The sequence below is a fragment of the Apodemus sylvaticus genome, chromosome 1, assembly GCF_947179515.1.
Source record: "Apodemus sylvaticus chromosome 1, mApoSyl1.1, whole genome shotgun sequence".
Lineage (NCBI taxonomy): Eukaryota > Metazoa > Chordata > Mammalia > Rodentia > Muridae > Apodemus > Apodemus sylvaticus.
This window is the reverse complement of record NC_067472.1, coordinates 199,252,188-199,273,051: the sequence shown is the minus strand read 5'-3', so window position 1 is coordinate 199,273,051 and position 20,864 is coordinate 199,252,188. Positions and strand designations below refer to the sequence as shown.

The 20,864-nt window shown below is 39.2% G+C and overlaps 1 pseudogene; it reads right to left on the bottom strand.

The window, feature by feature from the left end:
• Positions 1 to 1,396: 1,396 nt before the first annotated feature.
• LOC127683645 (AP-1 complex subunit sigma-2-like) lies at positions 1,397 to 1,746 on the bottom strand (annotated as a pseudogene).
• Positions 1,747 to 20,864: the final 19,118 nt, after the last annotated feature.

Sequence of the window (20,864 nt, the reverse complement as noted above, 5' to 3'; positions counted from 1 at the left end):
ATAACTCAAATATCAGGTCTAGGCAGCTAACAAAATATGATTGTCATCAAACTGCTACTGAAAGATCAGGGCAGCAGACCAGACTTGGAAGCTGAAGTAGGACCCTGAAGGGATGTTCTGCAACACTTTGTTTTTCAGAATATTTATTACCATTAATTGGTGATGTGATAAGACAGTGTTCAGGCGGCTTGAAAGTTGTTCACAATCACAGCGAATCCTACTCCAGCCTAGCATATACAAGGGAATATAGAAATCAGAGAGATGTGTTCAGGTATGTATCAGGATGTATAAAAGTAATGCCACACATTTATACAGCTTCAAAAGATATAGGGCCAACCAGTGTCACTTTGCTTCAGTCAACACTCACTTCACTATACAAAAGGTATCTTTTAAGCTGTCATTAAGATTTCTGATGACTAGGCAGTGACATGAAAGTATAGGGAGCTGCTGCCAAGTCTGTAGCACTTACAACTGGAAGGAGGCAATAGGGAAGCAAAATAAATTCGGCTTTAACAAGCACCCCAGAAGGAACATTCATGCTTTAGATAATGTCTTTATGTAATACTTTGTGAAGAGAGCAACATACTGTTAGGAAGAAGACCTGGTAATTAACCATCCTATTTATTTTGTGGCATCGAAAACAACATGATTATGACCACTAAAACTTCACCTCAGGGAGTCAAATGTTACTTGGCCTTTAAGATTATGTGTTCAATATTGGGGACGTCTTTTTTTCTTGTTCTATTTATTCAGAATACTTAATGAAGTTTAGTATAAAACAGCATCATTCTAAGTTAGTCCTCTTAAAGCATCTATATTCCTTTCTTTTAATGTATGTTGTATACAATATGGGTCTTTGGTATAAATTTGGTTGCTTAAATTTTCAATAAACTTTCACTCATTTGATCTGTGATGTGTCAATTCCCTTTATTCTTATGTATACCGAAATGCTACTCTAGGCTTTGGTTCCATTAAAACCAGGTTTCATATAATTTATTTCCTATTTTAAGTACAATAGTAAATGTATTTTGCCAATTTATATATATATATAATTTGCCAAATTATATGTACATGTGTATATATACATGTATATATAGATGCAAATATAGATGTATTTTCTGTAAGCACATAATTATGAGACTGACCTTTAAACCTTAAAATATCCAACAATGGTAAGTTACTTTTTCTACATCCTCCTAATTTGTATTTATGTCCCCTAATTTATCATTTGATTAACCAAAGTTTCCCTTTTAAAAAATTGGGTAGGCCTGAATGAAGCAGCTTAGCAAAGCACTAATACAGACATTACCTTACACCATTAGCTAACATGGACATGAGAGACAGTGACCATCTGCAATGTGAAATGCCCCAAGAAGTCATCAGCAAGGGAGAACAGTTATGTCAGTCCAGTTTTTTCAAGAACACTATGTGGGGTTTCAGCTTCTACCTGCAGGAGATGGGCCTGCTCAATTGTTTTTAGGACATTTTTCTTGGATGTTTCCTGAACTTCTCCCAAAAGAAATTCATCCAAAATAAATAGGCCTTCTCAAAATTAAAGATGATATCAAGTTCACACACCTTTTATAAACAATCTTCAGATCTTCCTATTCAAGGAAGCTGCTCATCTTGGGTTTCCATGTTAAAAGTGGTTGAACAAGTGATCTTCTTCTTCTCTTGGTCTGACAGTGGGACATATTTCTACAGTCACAGATTTCCCTGGCGACCAAAAAACAACATAAATTGCATGGAAGCTGCAGGCTGCTGACGCAGTGGTCACTTGGTGACCAAGTGGTACCTTGGTGCTGCGGGGACCCTTCTAGCGGAGGGCAGGCTTAGGCAGGGAGGGTAGGGTGAGCCAACAGATCCCGCCCTGGAGGCTGGACGAAGGAGGAACTGCGATGAGCAGAGAGGTGACCAGAGGACTCGCCAAACTCTCTGCAACAACTTTAAAGGATAAAACTGCAGAGCAAGGGAGAGGAGGGTGGACACTGTCCAATCATATTTTGACATAAGAGATTGAGCCAGGGGTTTCCATCAGTTAGGATAGGAGTTGTTCTCTGGGCCTGAGAACATGTACTTGTTTGACCTTGTCAGCAAGATGGGGAAGTTGTACTCCTGGAGAAGTGTGAACAATAGAAGCTTTTCAGCTATTGGGAAGTGCCCAGCTCCACTCAGGCCTGGCATCTTGAAGTTATTATTAAATGGAGTCTGAAAATGAAATAGTAACACTTATAATATGTTTCTTTTGCTTGTTTCCAGCAGCAGCAATATGGGTCCAGGTAAATTCTGGGGCAACTAGTAAAGAGCTTGGCAACTAGTAGAGCGCTTGGCAGCTGCCACTGCCCTGCTGAGAAGAGTCTTTTCAGATGAACTGGCTGTGGGAGAAATGCTACAAACTCACAACCCAATGGAGTCTTTGGACCAAGGACCTGGACCAGAGCCCCTGGTACTACTGCCACACTCTGGTCCCCAGCATGGCTCCAGCCAGGTCAGGCTGCAGGTCTGTAGCTTACTAAGCAAGGCCAAGGAACCCTAATGGATTTTCGGGATGCTTGGATCCCCCCAGCCTCACTCTGCAGTCTGATAGCTTGAGGACCTGGAGACTACACAGCACTGCAGGGATGTTGATCTCACAATGGTAGATTCAGTACACCACTTTCTTTGCTGAGAGGTAAAGAACCTTGCTGGTACAGAGTTACCAGGATTTCTGGGACCAGGTTCGGGTCCCAAGATAGTGGTCCCTTGGCACTGCAGAGACAAATGCCCCAGAAACACCACAAAAGCACACACTCTCTGCTCTGTCTGTTCTTGCTGTGTTTTACAATTCTCACCCTGGTGCCTGAGATTCTGTGCTCAGCAGGCACAGACCTAAGTCACTGTAGCAGCAATATATGTCTGGGTAAAACAGTGAAGGTAACTGTATTCCTAATGTTTAAGAGTGACACCTCCATGATGTCAGGGTTTTTAAATTATGTCTTCCTATGAAAACATACACTCTTCAAATGAACATTTGTACTTAGCCTTGGACAAAAGACTATGGCTTGGACCTAGGCTCTGGATTCTGTTCATTTTCTCTGGCAGTTAAATAACTGAAACAGGAGAACTTCACAGCATCACAGGTGGCAGTGTTGTAGGGTGTCCATGAAATAAGACTCCTAGGACATGGGTTTAAACCAATAGAACGTTTTTATTAGGCAGCAGGCAGTAATGCTGGGTGTTGGGAATCCCAGGGTTGCACCAGTCCTTTCTCAGGATGAGTTTTAAGTACAAAAGCCATATTCTAGGTCGACAGACTTCAAATGATAAGAACAGTTAGCCAGAAACAGAAGTACAATAGTCAAAAATCCTGGTTAGTACATTTAGGGACCCTCTCAGAACTAAGGACTTTGGTAGATTTTGCATTTGTTTTATTTATGGGAGATGGCACTGTCTATGTGCTCAGTTTTACAGTCTGAACGGCAGTTGTATCACAGAGACAGTTGTGCTGAGGTCTCAGTGCCTACTAAGATCTATGGCCCTGTCATATAACCCATTGGTCTTAGTTAATGATTTAAACCATGACCTCATCCTGCTTTAAAGCGGCATAATTGGTCCTAAGATGCGTTTATTTAATTGAGTTGCTACATACTGACCATATGGACTAGCATGCAGGGGCCACTTGCAAACCAGTCAGAAGCAGAATTAAAGGCCCAGTTAGAGACAGCAGAGAGTGGAGTAGCTACCCAAAGGTATCAAGAGAACAGGAACTAGGATTGATTCTTCAATCATTTCTTCACTCTCTCTCTCTCTCTCTCTCTCTCTCTCTCTCTCTCTCTCTCTCTCTCTCTCTCTCTCCACCTCCCTCCCCCATTCTCTGAAAGCAGCAATCCATTTTTCAAAGGAAGCTCCATTTCCTAAAGTTTCCACACCTGCTTAACAGCATTGACAGCTTAGGATACAGTGTTCAAACTTAGGAACTTTGGGGATTATTTAATATTCAAGCCATAAAAGCTAATTCTACAGCCAAATATCAGTGACCATGACATAGCAAAACAGAGTAGACTAACACAAAGTCCATTTTCTTGTCTCATAGGCATTTTTTTTTTTACCTACAATAACAGAACAAAGACAGTAATCAGTAAGAGCATTTAAAATACATTAGTGAAAGCATGGCATAGTTGTTCTACATCACAGTAGAGAAATCCCTGTTAGGATATGAGATTGGACTGCATGAAAGCGTTACTCATCCATAGGTGAACACAAAGGTAGAGAGGAAATGGGGACTATGAGCTTCCTACACATTGTATGGACCTCAGAACAGATGACTTACAATGCCACCATGAAGTTCAGGGTTTCCTTTCGTTTTGGTGTGCTTGACCTACTTGTAAATGGAACCTAACAGAACCCTATCCCTACCTCTGAGTTATTTAGCCTTAACCCTAACCCATTGGATACTTGGTCTTAATCATGATAATTTACCAATTGCTATAAATTGTGTGTAAACATTCTGAAGTGGCCAATCTAGACTCCAAGACTTTTGGGAAAGTATACTAGCACCAGCTTTTGTGTCCACCAAACCTATGTCAATACCATTCATTTGTACCATTAATTTGGGTCTCTGATCATTGACCATTGTTTGCCAGGACACACATTTTCTAGGACTCCCAAATCTCCTTTCTATTGGAGAAGCCTTGTACTTGATGTAAGGAAACAACAGTTGAGCAATCCCATCACCTGCACCAGTTTGCATCTCCGTTTTCACATATACCATAATTTGTATTTCTCCCTTACTAGTCTCATCTATTATGTCTGGATGCACAATGAATCCTTGAGAAGGTGTGTTAAGCATAACCAGGAATACTGTCTGATTTCTGACTGGATTAACTCTATCCCCAGGGTCCCTTCTTGTGGCATAGAGTATGATTCTCCAGATTTTCTGTTTCCCAAAGGTCAGAATATATTTTTAAAAGAAATTACTAGATTTTTAATTTTATACCCATTGGATTATATTTTCTTATTTGTATTTTTTGGGAGGAGGCTCTCTTGCTATATACCTGTGTGTTTTTTAGGAAGCCATTTTTCTGCAATCCCAACTTAGCAATGGAAACTTCTTATTTCTGGCAGCCAGGATAGCTCAGACATAGGGCATTTATAGAATTGTAAATTTTATATTCCTATCACAAAGATGAACTCCCATATCTTTCCTTTCTTCAATACAACCAGACATTTACAGTACACATCAGTGAGCAAAGGTCAAGATGAATATGGGTTGCTGGTCTGTATTCACATTAGCTAATATCTTCCCTATCTATATCTGTTTTCCTCAGTTCCCAGATCCAAGACTGAGGACAGTGGGGATTGAACCCTTTATTCATACCAAACACAAGTCTCAAAAGAAGGTAGAGAGGAAGGTAGCAGAAGGGCCTGGGGCCTCTATAAAAACCTTAATTTTAATGGGTCATAATCTGAAAACAGTCTATTTGGCAGCACCTCTGGCTTTCACTTCCTTGACCTGGGTGTGGTAGACCCATGGTGTAATGCCAGCTACCTTCACAGCCATAGGAATGGAGAGAATCATTGTGCAGGGAATTTTTACAAGTTTGCTTCATTTCTTCTTCAGTTATGCATTTGACCCAGACAGGATCACTCTACTTGAACAGGGGAAAAGAAGTTGGCCTGGTCACTTGAATAGTCCAATAAATAGTTTCTTTGGAGGACTGAATTCCCTTCACTCCTTGAGAAAGGAATGGTTAGAGAGTTCTGCCAACTGTTGTATCTGAATTTGGGAAACAATGAGTAAGATCTTTCAAACATAATGTCATAGGGAAGACAATACCTCCCTATGTGGGGTGTAATGGGCCCAAAGCAAAACAAAGGAAGGACATCTGTGCATGCTTTTCTGGACTCTAGTGAAAGTTTTTGTTAGAGATTCTTTCAGTGTCGGTGTTTGTTTTGTTTGTTTTGTTTTTTGTTTTTCTACCTGCCCAGACTTGGATGTTTATATGCACAATGAAGTTTCCCATCTATGTCTAAAGCTTTAGCTCTTAATTGAGAAGTTTTGGCTATGAAAGGACCAACAGCTGAGAAGTATGAATGGCCCTGAAAAACAAGAGTCCCCTAATGATGAGAGCAAGAAGATTGTGATTGGGGAGGACTATGGAAGATCTGCTTCTCTTTGCTAGGCCAGTGCTAAAGATAGTGTACAGAGTCCAGGGAATGGTGAAATAGCAAGTGCCAATATGGTCCAGAAGAGAAGGGCTTTGGTGACAATTAAGAAGCTGTGAAACTGAGGTGTTAGAAGGATTCTCAGGCCCAAATGATCCTGGTTAATGGTAGTCTTAGAAACAGTGACTCAAAACTGAAAGGAAATCCTTCAGACTCTTTAGCAAAGAAGAGTGAAGATTGGTGAGGAAAAAGTGGCAAACCATTAACCTTCCCTTCTTATAGCCATACGTTAGCAATTGTAACTCTGCCGCAGATCTCCACATCGAAAGAACAATCAGTTTCTCCAAAATTTGTGTTATGCATAAAGTTTGTTTCAGTTGATGAACAGAACTGAGCACAAATGATGGTCTATCCAAGTCTGGAAAAGTCTCAAATACTTCTACTTGATAAGACACCAGCAAATCAGTCCAGGTTAATCATATGTTTTTGTGCTTCCTATATATTCAGGGAATATTTAATCTGTTCTCAGATCTCTGGTGGGGTTAAAGACTAGTTATAATCTCATAACCAAACTTAAGTTATTTAACATTAAGATGATCTAGATTTAAATAGATGGTTTTTAGGTGGTATACAAGTTAAAATCAAAATATAATTCAAATATAAAATATAACTTCTTAATTAAGTTAGATGATAGAATATTATAAATGTACAATATTGATAGGCTATTATAATTATACTCGATTTATATGTGAGAAAAAAAGAGTCTTTTTAAGTGGAAAAAGAGCAGGAAATGTGGGTTCGGTCTAATGCTGCTTTGACGTTAATCTGGGTCCACAAAATTACACAAAAATTGAGGAATGCACTGTTGCCACCAGGATCAATTTGAGTGATTAATTGGGTTCTGCTACCTTCTGTGGTTACATAGCTGTGTGTCTTTCCTGAAATCCAAAGTGCAGGTGTCAACTATACTGTGAAAATTCAGTTTACAATTTTGCATAGATTAGAAAGAAGTTCACCATTCATTATGCAGCTATTTCCAAAGTTAATAAGTAGCAGAATCTTCTAGGAGATTAATTAAGATTTCAGGTATTTATCTTGTAGATTCATCTACTGTCATGCTGGGTGTTGAGTACATGGAGTAGGAAGCACATCTTCACCAGCAGCTGAGGTTACTCTACATGAAGATGGCCAGCTTGTAGTTCTAGAACAGTAGACCCCTAATAGAAGCCACAAGCTGGGAAATCTCCCCCAAGTAAAAAATTCCCTTTCAGATTTTCAACTTTAAAGGAGGTATCTTCCTAGACTTGTGTCAACTTGACACAGGCTAGAGTTACCTGAAAGAAGGGAAACTCATTGAGAAAATGTATCCATAATATCCAGCTCTAAGCCCTTTTCTTACTGAGTTGTTGATGAGGGTTTGCCCAATCCATTGTGGGTGGTGCCATCCCTGGGCTGGTGGTCCTGGGTTCTGTAAGAAAGCAGACCATGCCAACCATGGGGAGAAAGCCAGTAAGCAGCACCCCTCCATGACTTCCATCATCTCCTGCCTCCAGGTTCCTGCCCTGTTTGAATTCTTATTCTGACTTCCTTAAATTATGAACAGCAATAAGGAAGTATAAACAAAATAAACCCTTTCCTCCTCAACTTGCTTTTTGGTCATAGTGTTTTGTGGCAGAAGTAAAAACTCTTAGATAGGGAATTGAACAACACTGTTTGAAGAACAACAACACTTGAAAGTCAACATTGTAGCATTTTCAGGTTTAGGAACAGTCATACTTCAACAACCCTTTAAGCCTTTGCTGGGAAAGTTGTTAGGAAACTTTAAGTTATAGAGAGCATGAGAGGCAACACTTGAGACAAAGGACAAATTCAGCATCTAGAATGTTATTGAAAGATGTCTGTTTAAGAGAGAAAGTGGATATTAGAATCCTACCAAACATTTCTGGACCAGGACTTTCAGTCTCAGTATGTGGATTCACATTTTCTCTCTTTCTCTTGCTGTCTCTCACCATCTCTCTCTCTCTCTCTCTCTCTCTCTCTCTCTCTCTCTCTCTCTCTCTCTCTCAGAAAGGGTTTCGTTGATGTTCTTTAGAAAGAAAATGTAGCCCGTTTCTGCCCATCTCATTGGCTGCACCTTGACCTAACGTTTTTATGCTTGTTCTTGGGCGTACTGTGATTCCTTTTTAGGGTTTGCTGAAGATAGCAGTATATAGGCTGAATTAGCAAGAAATAGTGAGGTAAAGCGGGGTTTATCGATTATAGAACAGGGTCCTCTAGATGGATATAAAGTCAATTGAGTTTTAAGCTGTAGCTAGTAGTTCTCTGCCAAATAGTTTTGTTGTCGTCAAATTATTAAGGTTTAGGGCTAAGCATAGTGGGGTACCTAATCCCAGTTTGGATCTTAGCTATTGTGTAATGTAATAATATTATTAGAATTACTTTTGTTGTTGAGTTTAGGTCCTAACAATGAATTTTCACATATAAGTTGGATTTTAATTCTATTTGTTAATTTATGGTTAACATGTTTTACGCTGAGAAATAATTAGTTTGGGTTAATCGTATGACCGTGATGGCTCGCACGAAATTTACCAACCCTAAGAGGTATAGCTTAGTCAAACTTTCATTTATTGCTTAGTATTTATCACTGCTGAGTCCCATGGGTGTGTCTAGGCAAGGTGTTTTAAGCTATTCTATGTGCTTAATACCCTCTCCTTAAATTCTAGATAAAGGTTTTAGGGATTTTACACCGGTTTATGGATATTTGCATGTGTAATCTTACCTCCAACTAACTATAAGGCCAGGACCAAACCTTTGTGTTTATGGGATTAACTATCCATCTAAGCATTTTCAGTGCTTTGCTTTGTTATTAAGCTATATTAACTTGATATAGAGAGTTTGTATTAGGGAATTTTGATAAAGTAAGTTTTAGGCTCGATGAGATTAAATTTTTATAAAATTTTAACCAATACTAAAATATAAGTTATATTTTGTGAACTACTAGCATAGATCAATACTTCTGGGAATATAAGTTTATAGCTCTTAAATGTTTTTGGAGTTTGGCATTAAAGTGGGGGAGGGGGCTTTGGTAACTTAAAGTGTAGTATTAATTAGATTATATATCTAACACGCATTAAGATATTAGCCTTTGGTGGTTTGGTCATGTGGACTAATGATTCTTAGCTGTAAGTCCAGCTACATGATAAGTTGCTCTTCATGCCTCGACAGTTATGCTGAATAACAGCATCCTAAAAATAAAAAAATAGCAACTGCACGGGATTACAGTTATGTTAGGCTCAGTTGATTAGACCTGATACCATCAAGATGTCTTATTTAAGGGGAACGTATGGGCTATAACACATTTGATGGCCATGAAGTAAGAACCAGGTGTCTGATAAAGTTTAGGTTTAGCTACCACCAATTTTTATGGGCATGGAGCGAGAAGAGGGGCATGGATGGGTGGGTTGTTGGTTTCACGGAGGATGGTAGAAATATAAACCAAATGTGGAAGGGGATAGTCATCTGGAAGACAAGAGTTTATGATTTAATGGTGTATGTATGATAATGGAGATATGTCCTAAGCATTGATTATAATATAATTAGATAAAAGACATGTGGGTTTAGGTTTTATGTATAATTATTTAATGTATGTCATAGTTAATTAATAAAATTTACTTGCTTATATGCAAGGGGTAAATAAGTTAATGTAGTCAAGAAACAGTTTAATTAGAATATCAGCTTTGGGTGTTGATGGTGGGGAGTTATTCCTTCTTCTTGATGCCCTGAGAAGATAGTTCTTCATTTTTGGTTTACAAAACCAGAGTAATTTATTTATACTATCAGGGCATAGGTTTCATTTTAGTATTTTGTCTTCGATGAATCCTGAGATTGGTATAAGAGTGAGAATGATGGAGAAGTAGCAGATGGAGGCTAATTGTCCAATGATAACAAATGGGTGTTCTACTGGCTGTCTTCCAATTCAGGTTAGGATTGGTAGGTTTGTTACTATAATGTATAATGTTTGGGTGATTGGGAGGGACATTAGGCTGTGTTGTTTTGAAGTGTGAAGAGATGGTAAGAGGGCTAAAATTATTGATTGATAAGATTAAGGCTAGTACGCCACCTAGTTTGTTGGGAATGGAGCATAGGATAGTGTAGGCAAATAGGAAATACCATTCTGGTTGATATGAGGTGGGGCGTTGAGAGGGTTTGCTGGTATGTAGTTGTCTGGGTCTCCTCGGAGGTCTGGGAAGAATAACACTGGGTTATTAGGAATATTATTATTATGAAAATTCCTAAAATATCTTTGATTGTATAGTATGGATGGAATGGAATTTTATCAGCATCTGAATTTAAACCTCTTGGATTGTTTGAACCAGTTTCATGGAGGAACAGTAGATGAATGATTACTAGAACTGCGATGATGAATGGAAGAATAAAATGGAATGCGAAGAAACGTGTTAGAGTAGCTTTGTCTACTCAGAAGCCTCCTCAGATTCATTCTACTAAGGTAGTTCTAATGCAGGGAATGGCTGAGAGTAGGTTTGTGGCCCAGTGAAGTCTGTAAAGTTGATATTTTACAGACAGAGGCGGAAAAAAGAAATGTCTCCTGGGAATAATGGAACTCTCTGTAAATTTAGAAGCAGAAATCTCACCTGGCAATTTATTATACTCTTTAGCTATTTAAGATGGGCCCATAGTTCTCAAGTAGCAGTTTGCCCTGACTTCCTCCTTTTTTCTCTTCCCGGGGATTCCTATGGCCTGGCTGATAATCCTGTCTTTGAAGCCAATTCATTAACTGCCAACCCCCCTTTTAAGAATTGCAATGCTTTGCCTCACAGTCATTTACATAATCACCACCTTCCACCACATGTAGGTTTTTATGGCTGTGCATATGTATTATGAGGATGGCTCTGGCACTTTGGTACTGAAAGCATTGATTAAGTCAGGAAGTTTTGTTTTACAAAGTAGAAGGCTAAATGTTAGATAAGGATTTCTTAACAACTTCAGCAAAGTGGCAGGTTATAAAATCAACTCAAGCAAATCAGTGGCCTTCCTATACTCAAAGGATAAGCAGGCTGAGAAAGAAATTAGGGAAATGACCCCCTTCACAATAGCCACAAACAGTATAAAGTATCTTGGGGTGACTCTTACCAAACATGTGAAAGATCTGTATGACAAGAACTTCAAGACTCTGAAGAAGGAAATGGAAGAAGACCTCAAAAAATGGGAAAACCTCCCATGCTCATGGATCGGTAGAATCAATATAGTTAAAATGGCCATTTTGCCTAAAGCATTATACAGATTCAATGCAATACCCATCAAAATCCCAACTCAATTCTTCACAGAGTTAGAAAGAGCAATTATCAAATTCATCTGGAACAACAAAAAACCCAGGATAGCTAAAACTATTCTCAGCAACAAAAGAAAATCTGGGGGAATCAGTATCCCTGACCTCAAGCAATACTACAGAGCAATAGTGTTAAAAATTGCATGGTATTGGTACAGTGACAGGCAGGAGGATCAATGGAACAGGATTGAAGATCCAGAAATGAACCCACACACCTATGGCCACTTGATCCTCGACAAAGAGGCTGAAAACATCCAATGGAAAAAAGATAGCCTTTTCAACAAATGGTGCTGGTTCAACTGGAGGTCAGCATGCAGAAGAATGCGAATTGATCCATCCTTGTCTCCTTGTACTAAGCTCAAATCCAAATGGATCAAGGACCTCCACATAAAGCCAGACACTCTGAAGCTAATAGAAAAGAAACTGGGGAAGACCCTTGAGGACATCGGTACAGGGAGAAAGTTTCTGAACAGAACACCAATAGCCTATGCTCTAAGAGCAAGAATTGACAAATGGGACCTCATAAAATTACAAAGTTTCTGTAAGGCAAAGGACACCATCAAGAGGACAGATCGGCAACCAACAAATTGGGAAAAGATCTTCACCAATCCTACATCAGAAAGAGGGCTAATATCCAATATATATAAAGAACTCAAGAAGTTAGACTCCAGAAAACCAAACAACCCTATTAAAAAATGGGGTACAGAGTTAAACAAAGAATTCTCACCTGAAGAACTTCAGATGGCAGAGAAGCATCTTAAAAAATGCTCAACTTCATTAGTCATTAGGGAAATGCAAATCAAAACAACCCTAAGATTTCATCTTACACCAGTCAGAATGGCTAAGATTAAAAATTCAGGAGACAGCAGGTGTTGGAGAGGGTGTGGAGAAAGAGGAACACTCCTCCACTGCTGGTGGGGTTGCAAATTGGTACAACCACTCTGGAAATCAGTCTGGCGGTTCCTCCGAAAACTGGGCACCTCACTTCCAGAAGATCCTGCTATACCACTCCTGGGCATATACCCAGAAGACTCCCCACCATGTAATAAGGATACATGTTCTACTATGTTCATAGCAGCCCTATTTATAATTGCCAGATGCTGGAAAGAACCCAGGTATCCCTCAACAGAAGAGTGGATGCAAAAAATGTGGTATATCTACACAATGGAGTACTATTCAGCCATTAGAAACAATGAATTCATGAAATTCTTAGGCAAATGGATGGAGCTAGAGAATATCATACTAAGTGAGGTAACCCAGACTCAAAAGGTGAATCATGGTATGTTCACCTTTTATAAGGTATAAGTGGATATTAACCTAGAAAACTGGAATACCCAAAACATAATCCACACATCAAATGAGGTACAAGAAGAAAGGAGGAGTGGCCCCTGGTTCTGGAAAGACTCAGTGAAACAGTATTCAGCAAAACCAGAACGGGGAAGTGGGAAGGGGTGGGTGGGAGGACAGGGGAAGAGAAGGGGGCTTACGGGACTTTCGGGGAGTGGGGGGGCTAGAAAAGGGGAAATCATTTGAAATGTAAATAAATTATACCGAATAAAAAAAAAAGAAAAAAAAAGATAAGGATTTCTTACAAGAACTTGTTAAGACCCAGGGGGTGTAAGAAACTTCAAACTCTTTGAAGGTTTACTGTAAAGTATGAGTGACTCTGTATTCTAATCAGGAAGTTTGATGGTATCTGTAAATTGATCTTCTGTATCTGTTACTTGAGAAACTTTGTACCTGATTGATTTTGCATTTCCTTGTACCAAATGGCTATGATAATTGTGCCTGCCTCACTGGCTACATCTTCTGAAATGGTAATACCAACTCTTCCCATATAGAAATCCTTGCCTTAGAGCTCCAAAATACATTTAGATTCAAACCTCCACTGTGTGTGTGTGTGGTTGCTTCTGTCTGTCATCTCAGCCAGACCTGTGCCGTCCTGGACCAGAGAATCCCGGTTATCCCGCAGCAGACCCACAGTCTGTAACATTGCTCCTCAGGATATTTGTCCTCATGGAAGGATGTAGTATATGAATGCAGTGGCTATGACTATGAATAGTAGAATAATTCCAATATTTCATGTTTCTATAAATGTGTACGATCCGTAATATATCCCTTGTCCCACATGGAGGAATAGGCAGATAAAGAATATTGGGGCTCCATTTGCATGTATATATCAGATTAATCATCCATAGTTTACGACTCGACAGATATGTGTTACTGATGAGAATGCTGTTATTGTATCTGACGTGTAATATATGGCTATGGAATAGGCCTGCGATAATTTGGATGATTAGGCAGATACCTAATAGAGAGCCAAAGTTTCATCATGATGAGATGTTGGATGGAGCAGGGAGGTCAATGAGGCAGTGATTAGTAATTTTGAATAGTGGGTATGTTTTTCAGATGTTTGTCATTAGGTTTCTATAGTTGAATTACAATGATGATTTTTCATGTCATTGGTCACAGTTAAATGCTGTGTAGAAATAAAGACTAATTATATTTTTGTTTTCAGTTTATTATTTTTGACTGGTTGTCTTGTTTTGGCTTTAAAGCCTTCTCCTATTTATGGGGGACTTGGTTTAATTATTAGTGGGTTTGTAGGTTGTTTAATGGTTTTAGGGTTTGTTGGTTGGTTTTGGGGCTTAGTAGTATTTCTAATTTATTTGGGTGGTATAATAGTAGTGTTTGGTTATACTACTGCTATGGCTACTGAGGAGCATCCAGAGACTTGAGGTTCTAATTGATTGGTTTTTAATTTTTTAGTTATTGGGGGTTTAATGGAACTATTTGTTATGTACTTGCTTGATTATTATAATGAAGTAGAGGTAATTGATTTTGATGGTCTACGTGATTGGCTGATGTATGAAATTGATTATGTGGGTGTGATGCTAGAGGGTGGAATTGGGGTTGCGGCTATGTATAGTTGTGCTTATTGAATAATGGTAGTGGCTGGGTGGTCTTTGCTGGAATTTTTATTATTATTGAAATTACTCAAGACTAATAATGTACAGTGCAATTATTAGTAGCAGGGAAATTATGAATGATATGAAGAATAGTTTGATTAGTCCTTTTGGTTAGTTAATAATTTTGATGTGTAGGAGTGGATAGTTGAAGTAGGTTTTGGAATTGATTTTTCTAGTCAAGATAGGTCTAGAAGGTTTAGCGATACTTTGAAGCTTGAGTTTAGGATTTTAATAGGGAGAATTCGGTGAATAATTAATGGGAAATAGCCTAGTGATGTTGAGAATGATGAGTATAGATTTTTTTTAATCCATGGAGAGATTTGGTGTTAAGTTATTAAGTTCTAGGGCTACTAGAAATCTTAGAATTGAGATTAATAAAGCTGTGGTTTTTAAATACCATGGTATTATGAGGATTGGGACATTGGTTGAAGGGATATTATATAAAATGAAGAATCCAGCGAAAATGCTTCCAAATGCTAGGCATTCAATAGGGTTAATGAGATCTGGGTTGATTTCGTTAATTGAAATTAATGGTGGGAATCGTGGTTTAGTTATGACAACAAAGTAGATAATTCACATGCTGTAGATGGCTGTTATGGATGTGGCGATTAGTGTGATTACTTCACAGATAAATGAAAGTGAGGTGGGTTTAATTTCTGGAAAACTTGATTTGTTTACTTCTAGTTTGTTCTTATTTCTGAGATACTAACCCCTTATATAGATATCAGAATATTTGGAAGATTTGTAGACTGCAGTCCTCATTCTTTTAGTATGGTGTTTGTTAAAAACATGGCTACTCTTCAGCCACTCCTCTGGAGTTGACAGATTGGACTTAGAGGGGAAAGAACCCCATTTGGGGAGAAGTAGCAGATCTTTGTAAATTTTGTTCTCTTCTGATATTTGGCTAATTTCCATTACTTGGGAGGCATCTTTGATTGGGACAATTTTATATAGAAAATACAGTTTTAGTTTCTTGTGGGCTTTGCTTGGTTTTGTGTTTTTCCTTCAGTGTTGACACCAAGCTCACAGCCTCTTGAAAGACAGGCAAGTACTGCACTCCTGATCCACATCTATAGTCTTAGCATCTGTCTCAGTATCAGACCTCTCTACCCTCCTCATTACACCATCAATAAGGATTTTCTCACTGACTTTTCACAGCAGAAACCTTGGTGAGCATAGGTGCTCTTAAATGAGCAATCAGATGAATTACTATTTTTATTTTTATTTATTTATTTATTCATTCATTCATTCATTCACTACTGATACTGTGTTTCTGTAGCCTAGCCTGGTCCTGAGCTCATTATGCAAATGAAGCTGTCCTTGAACTCCTGATTCTCCTCATTCTACCTCCCAGACACTGAAATTATAGGTGTAATACCCCATACCTGGCTTTACATTTGAAGATATATTTTATTATCTGTAGAGAAATGGCATGAGGAGATTGCTCCCAGCTTGCTAGTTTCCAGGCAACCTAGGGTCTTTGTCATTCTCAGCCTACCAAGACAGAGGAGACACTTCCTCACGCAGAGAACTTGATGTTCTCCCAAGCAAGCTGCAAACCTGAGGAAGCGACCTTCCTGCTCCCTTTCCCATGGGAAAGTAACTTTGCTTATAGTTTAATAGACATCATGATGGGCAGCAATGCAGCAAGCAGCAGGCGTGGCAGCTGGAGTAGAATGCAGAGAGCTCACATCTGCAGGCACAAAGTGTGAAGCAGAGAAAGCAGACTGAATATGGCAACAGTCTTTAACCTCTCAAAACTGACCTCTGGGGACTCACTTCCTCCAGCAAGGCCGCATCTGTTAATCCCTTCCAAGGAGCACCACCAGCTGACTAAGTGTCTAAATACCTGAGTCTGTGGGGACATTCTTATTCAGTTACATTAATGACTGTGACATACATATTAGCAGAATTCTCAAGTCATTTGCTTTTAAAAGTAGGTGTATAGATTCAGAGTTTCTTGGAATCAGGAATTTTCTAATAGGAATTTCTCTGACTCTTAAGTGATTAAGTCTTTAGGACTGGCACATAAGCTACTTAAGGAGAATTTAAGAGAAACTATAACAATTCTGGGCTTGAAAATGAATATACCCATTGCACCTTGCACCTGCCTAGAGCAACTTTAAAAGCAAAACTCTTCTGTTCACAGAATTAGTAATTTATTCTCAGGGCCTTTTCCATATGCCCCTAAAACATTTAAATTTTCTTTCCTATTCCTATGACATAGCTGACAAATTCTGTGTGACTCCAGCCATATTTCAAGTATATAATATGTCATTACTACAAATTTCAGAAAGAGAAACCAAATCAAAGGTCATTTCAGAAACTAAGAGTCATGTGTGTGGATAAAATATGTTTTAAGTGTTAAAGATTCTTATAAATCATACGAAAGCTAATTTGACTTTGATAGGGTATGAAAGGCTTCATATAATAATCTTTGATATAAACTTGCATAATTACAGAAAGCACTGTAAATATTGTATTAATTTATGAGATATAATGCAGTGATAGCATAAGTTGTAGCTAGAAAAATTTATCTTTGTGCCTCTTTTGATCTAATAATGAGCTTACTAGTTAGTCCCTAAACCTGAAGCTAGAGATGTTTGGTAATCCTGGTGTCATCGTTTGGTAATCCTGGTGTTGTATGGTACAGTTTAGTTCTGCCAGTGTTTTCTATCCTCTGGCCCCCTCTTCCCTTATCTGCCCTCATGGCTCTGCTCTTGTCTGCCTCTACCCAGTCTGCAGGTCCTCACCCCTCTGCCGTCTCCCAGTAAACCTCCTTACACCTGACCTCTTGCATGTAGTAATTTCTGAAGAGCACATCTTGGCATGGGTGTGCAGTAATACCCCCTTGCTGTATTATATTTCAGCCTCATGTATTACATTTGTTATCCTGATAATCAGTCCCTTGTGGTGTGTTCTTTTAATGAACTTCTTACGGGGTACAGTTTGTATGGCAGATGTGATATACTGTGTGTGTTTTCTGTGTGTCATGATTTATTAATGTAAGCCCAATTACAGTTATGAGGTAGCAATGAAAATAATTTTATAATTGGGGACCACTACAACACAAGGAACTGGATTAAAGGTTAAGCATTCGGGAGGTTAAATGCCACCACTGCTCTAGCATCAGAGCTGATATCAGAGGGCTTAGATGGCTCCATCCACCCTCCATCTTTCCCCCCTGCAGAATATGTCTCTCACGGGCTGGTTCCACTCCACGTGAGCAACTCTCCCTGGCAGAAGTCTCACAGCTTTGGCACCTCCAGCATCTTGGTGTCTGTACCACAACCCAGGCTTCACTACAGCTCTCAGGGTCTTCCTACAGGGACTCAGGATTAGGGCTGGCCTGAGGTCCTTTGGGGTGCATGCTTGTGACTTCCCAGGAAAGGATCTGATGTTCTTTCTTGCTTGAGAAAGAGTACATACATAGCAGAAAACATTCAGTTTTGCTTAAGAAGGTCAGGAAAGGGCCATAATTCTGAGTTTGGAAAGGGTATCACTTAATTACCCCGTCCTTTTTGTTGTCTCTTCTACCAGCTCTATCTACAATTCCTGGGTCTAATCTGTGAAATGGAACAGTAGTTTGTTTTGTGGGTTGGTGAAAATATCTGGAAATTTTAATTTTTATAAAGTTTTACCTATGAACTTCCTGTCTGAAGACTGTTGGGAGCCATAAGGGGACAAGCTAATATACTAGCAGGTGATCATCCTGAAATGCTTGCTTTGGATTATTATATCATCTGTGACAGGTGAGCCCTCATTCAGCAAGGCTGTGTGGGACTAATTTTAGGAAAGATTCCTGCTATTAATATGCTTTTCCTGCTATTATTGATCATATATATTAATCAATAAGTAATAGCACACCCCTTTGGAGCAGATCTCTGCAGATCCACAAAGATGTACTGTCTTATAGTGTTGCTATACAGACAAATAGATGACAAGTTTTATTGATAATTCTATAAGAATTCCTAAAATTATATCTGTGATTATTAAGTTCTTTAATAGTGGAACTTCTATTAGGTCCTTTTCTGATAGTCAAAACTGCAATGAAAAGTCTGCCAATCTCCCAAGTGTCACAGTTAAGTGTTGGGGTTCTGTCTAAGCTCCACCCCTCACCTACCTGGCAATAGCCAGGTATGCCCCGCCCCAGAGATCTGGCCCACTATAAGAGGGGCTACTTGCTCCTCCTCTTTCTCTTTTTGCTCTCAGCTCTTCCACATTGTCACCTCTCCGCCCCTGGGGCTCTTCCTTCCTCCCACCACGTGGTCAAGGCTGGCCTCCACTCCACTCTCTCTATTCTCTCTCTCTCTGTTCTCTCTCCCTCTCCCTCTCCCTCTCCCTCTCCCTCTCCCTCTCCCTCTCCCTCTCCCTCTCCCTCTCCCTCTCCCTCTCCCTCTCCCTCTCTCTCTCTCTCTCTCTCTCTCTCTCTCTCTCTCTCTCTCTCTCTCTCCCTCTCTCCCTGCCTCTCTCTCTACCACTAACTTCCATGCCCTACTCTGAATAAACTCTATTCTATACCATGCCTGTGTGTGTGTGTGTGTGTGTGTGTGTGTGTGTGTGTGTGGCCCCTCAGGCGCAGAGGTGCCCAGGCAAGGGCCTACCTGGACACCTTCCCCCACGCCGCCTACCCACACTCACCTAACCCACTATACTCTCCCCTTTTAAGCCCTTTTATTAAGTGCTCTTAGATGGCAGCCAGACATTCTCCTACACAGAGCCAAGAGGTTGTAATACAACCAAAGGTCATAAAAAGGGAACTAGGATTTATTATAGGTGTTAGGACAGAAGATAAAATATTGACTGGGTTTATCTATACAAAATTTCACTTATAACTTAGTCATGGTTTTAAACTTCCTATTAACCTGTAGTGAAGACAAATGATAGATGTCTAGCTAGATGATTACTTCTAATGGATATGCATGTAAACATTCTCTTTTGTAAACTTCTTATTTCAATCGGTGATTTGATATTTTGTGTGAACTTATGATGAACTTTGTAACGTGTGATTATGTATTCTGAAAGATGTTTAAGGGCTGAAGACAAAGAGAAGAGAGAAATGAAGAATTTAGGTTTGAGGAACAGAGCCGAGAGAAGAACTGAACTGAGGAGAAGTTTTTAGTCATAAGAGAACAAGATTAGAAGGAGAATAGGAGAATGGAGAGTGGAATAACTTAGAAACTATAGGTAACATAAAATAACTAAGAGAACAATGTGCAGGATGCAGAGGGAAAGAAGAAAAAAAAAAGATGTTGCAGAGAACAGAAGGAGCAGGCAGGCTTCACCTTGCCATAGGAGAGGACAGGTCCCATGGTAAGGACAAAACAGGCTTAGACTTATTAAAAGAAACAAAGCTTTTTTTTTTCTTACAAACATGGATTTAATTCATTTAGCATTAAAAGGGTGGAAACTTTTTCCTTCTCAATGCAATAAATATTGGAGTCCATTTTTCATCCAGAATGAGTGAGTTCTTTCTGCACCAGTGCTGGTCTTTTGCTCCATATGCATATGTAAGTATGGATGTGTGTGTAAGTATGTGATTGTGAGAATGTATGCATGTGTGTGTGTTATGGTTTTAAACTTTCTATGAACCTGTAGAGAAGACAAATGATAGATGTCTAGCTAGATAATTACTTCTAATGGATATGCATGTAAACATTCTCTGTTGTAAACTTGTGTTAGTGTGAAATTGTGAGAATGCATGCAAGCTGGGACCAGATGTGCATGTAGGTATGAATTTGTGTGAAAATGTGGAAATGAAATCTCTGTTATGTTTGAAGCTGTGTATGAATTTCTGTGAGATTATGCATATTCACTTATGTAAAAGTTTTTCTTTCTGCAAGTGCTATTCTCTTCTCCTGGTTCAATAGAAGTTTATTGCTTCTAACTTCTGCCCTAGACTGACAAGCAAGAGGCATCTGAACAATGGGGAAAAGGCTCTAGCAACTAATCCTGTTCTTAATCTCCTGCTGTTTTAGGGTGAAGTGCTAAGTGCCTGAGACTCTCTAGCTTCAGAGGAACGCAGAAGGCAGGTCAGCTACATTAGCAGAGTAACTTAGACTTCGATAAGTAACCCTTTTATTATGCAGCAACTCTAAATTTTCCATAAGACAAAGTCTTACCCCTCTGATGCACTTCCACCTTCTGCTGCCTCAAGAAGAACCAAGAAGAAAGAAACACCTCTGCTGGGGCTGGCTCCTGACAGAAGACTTATCCACTGTGATGCTTTGAATAAGAATGGCCCTCATAGGCTCATGGGTTTAAATGCTTGTCCCATAGGGAGTGGCACTATTAGGAGGTGTGGTGTTATTATGGCTTCTCCTTTATATAATAGGCTAAACTTATCTTTCTTTCCCTCTCCAATTATTTTTATATTTTTAAATTTTTAGTTTAATTATTTTTAT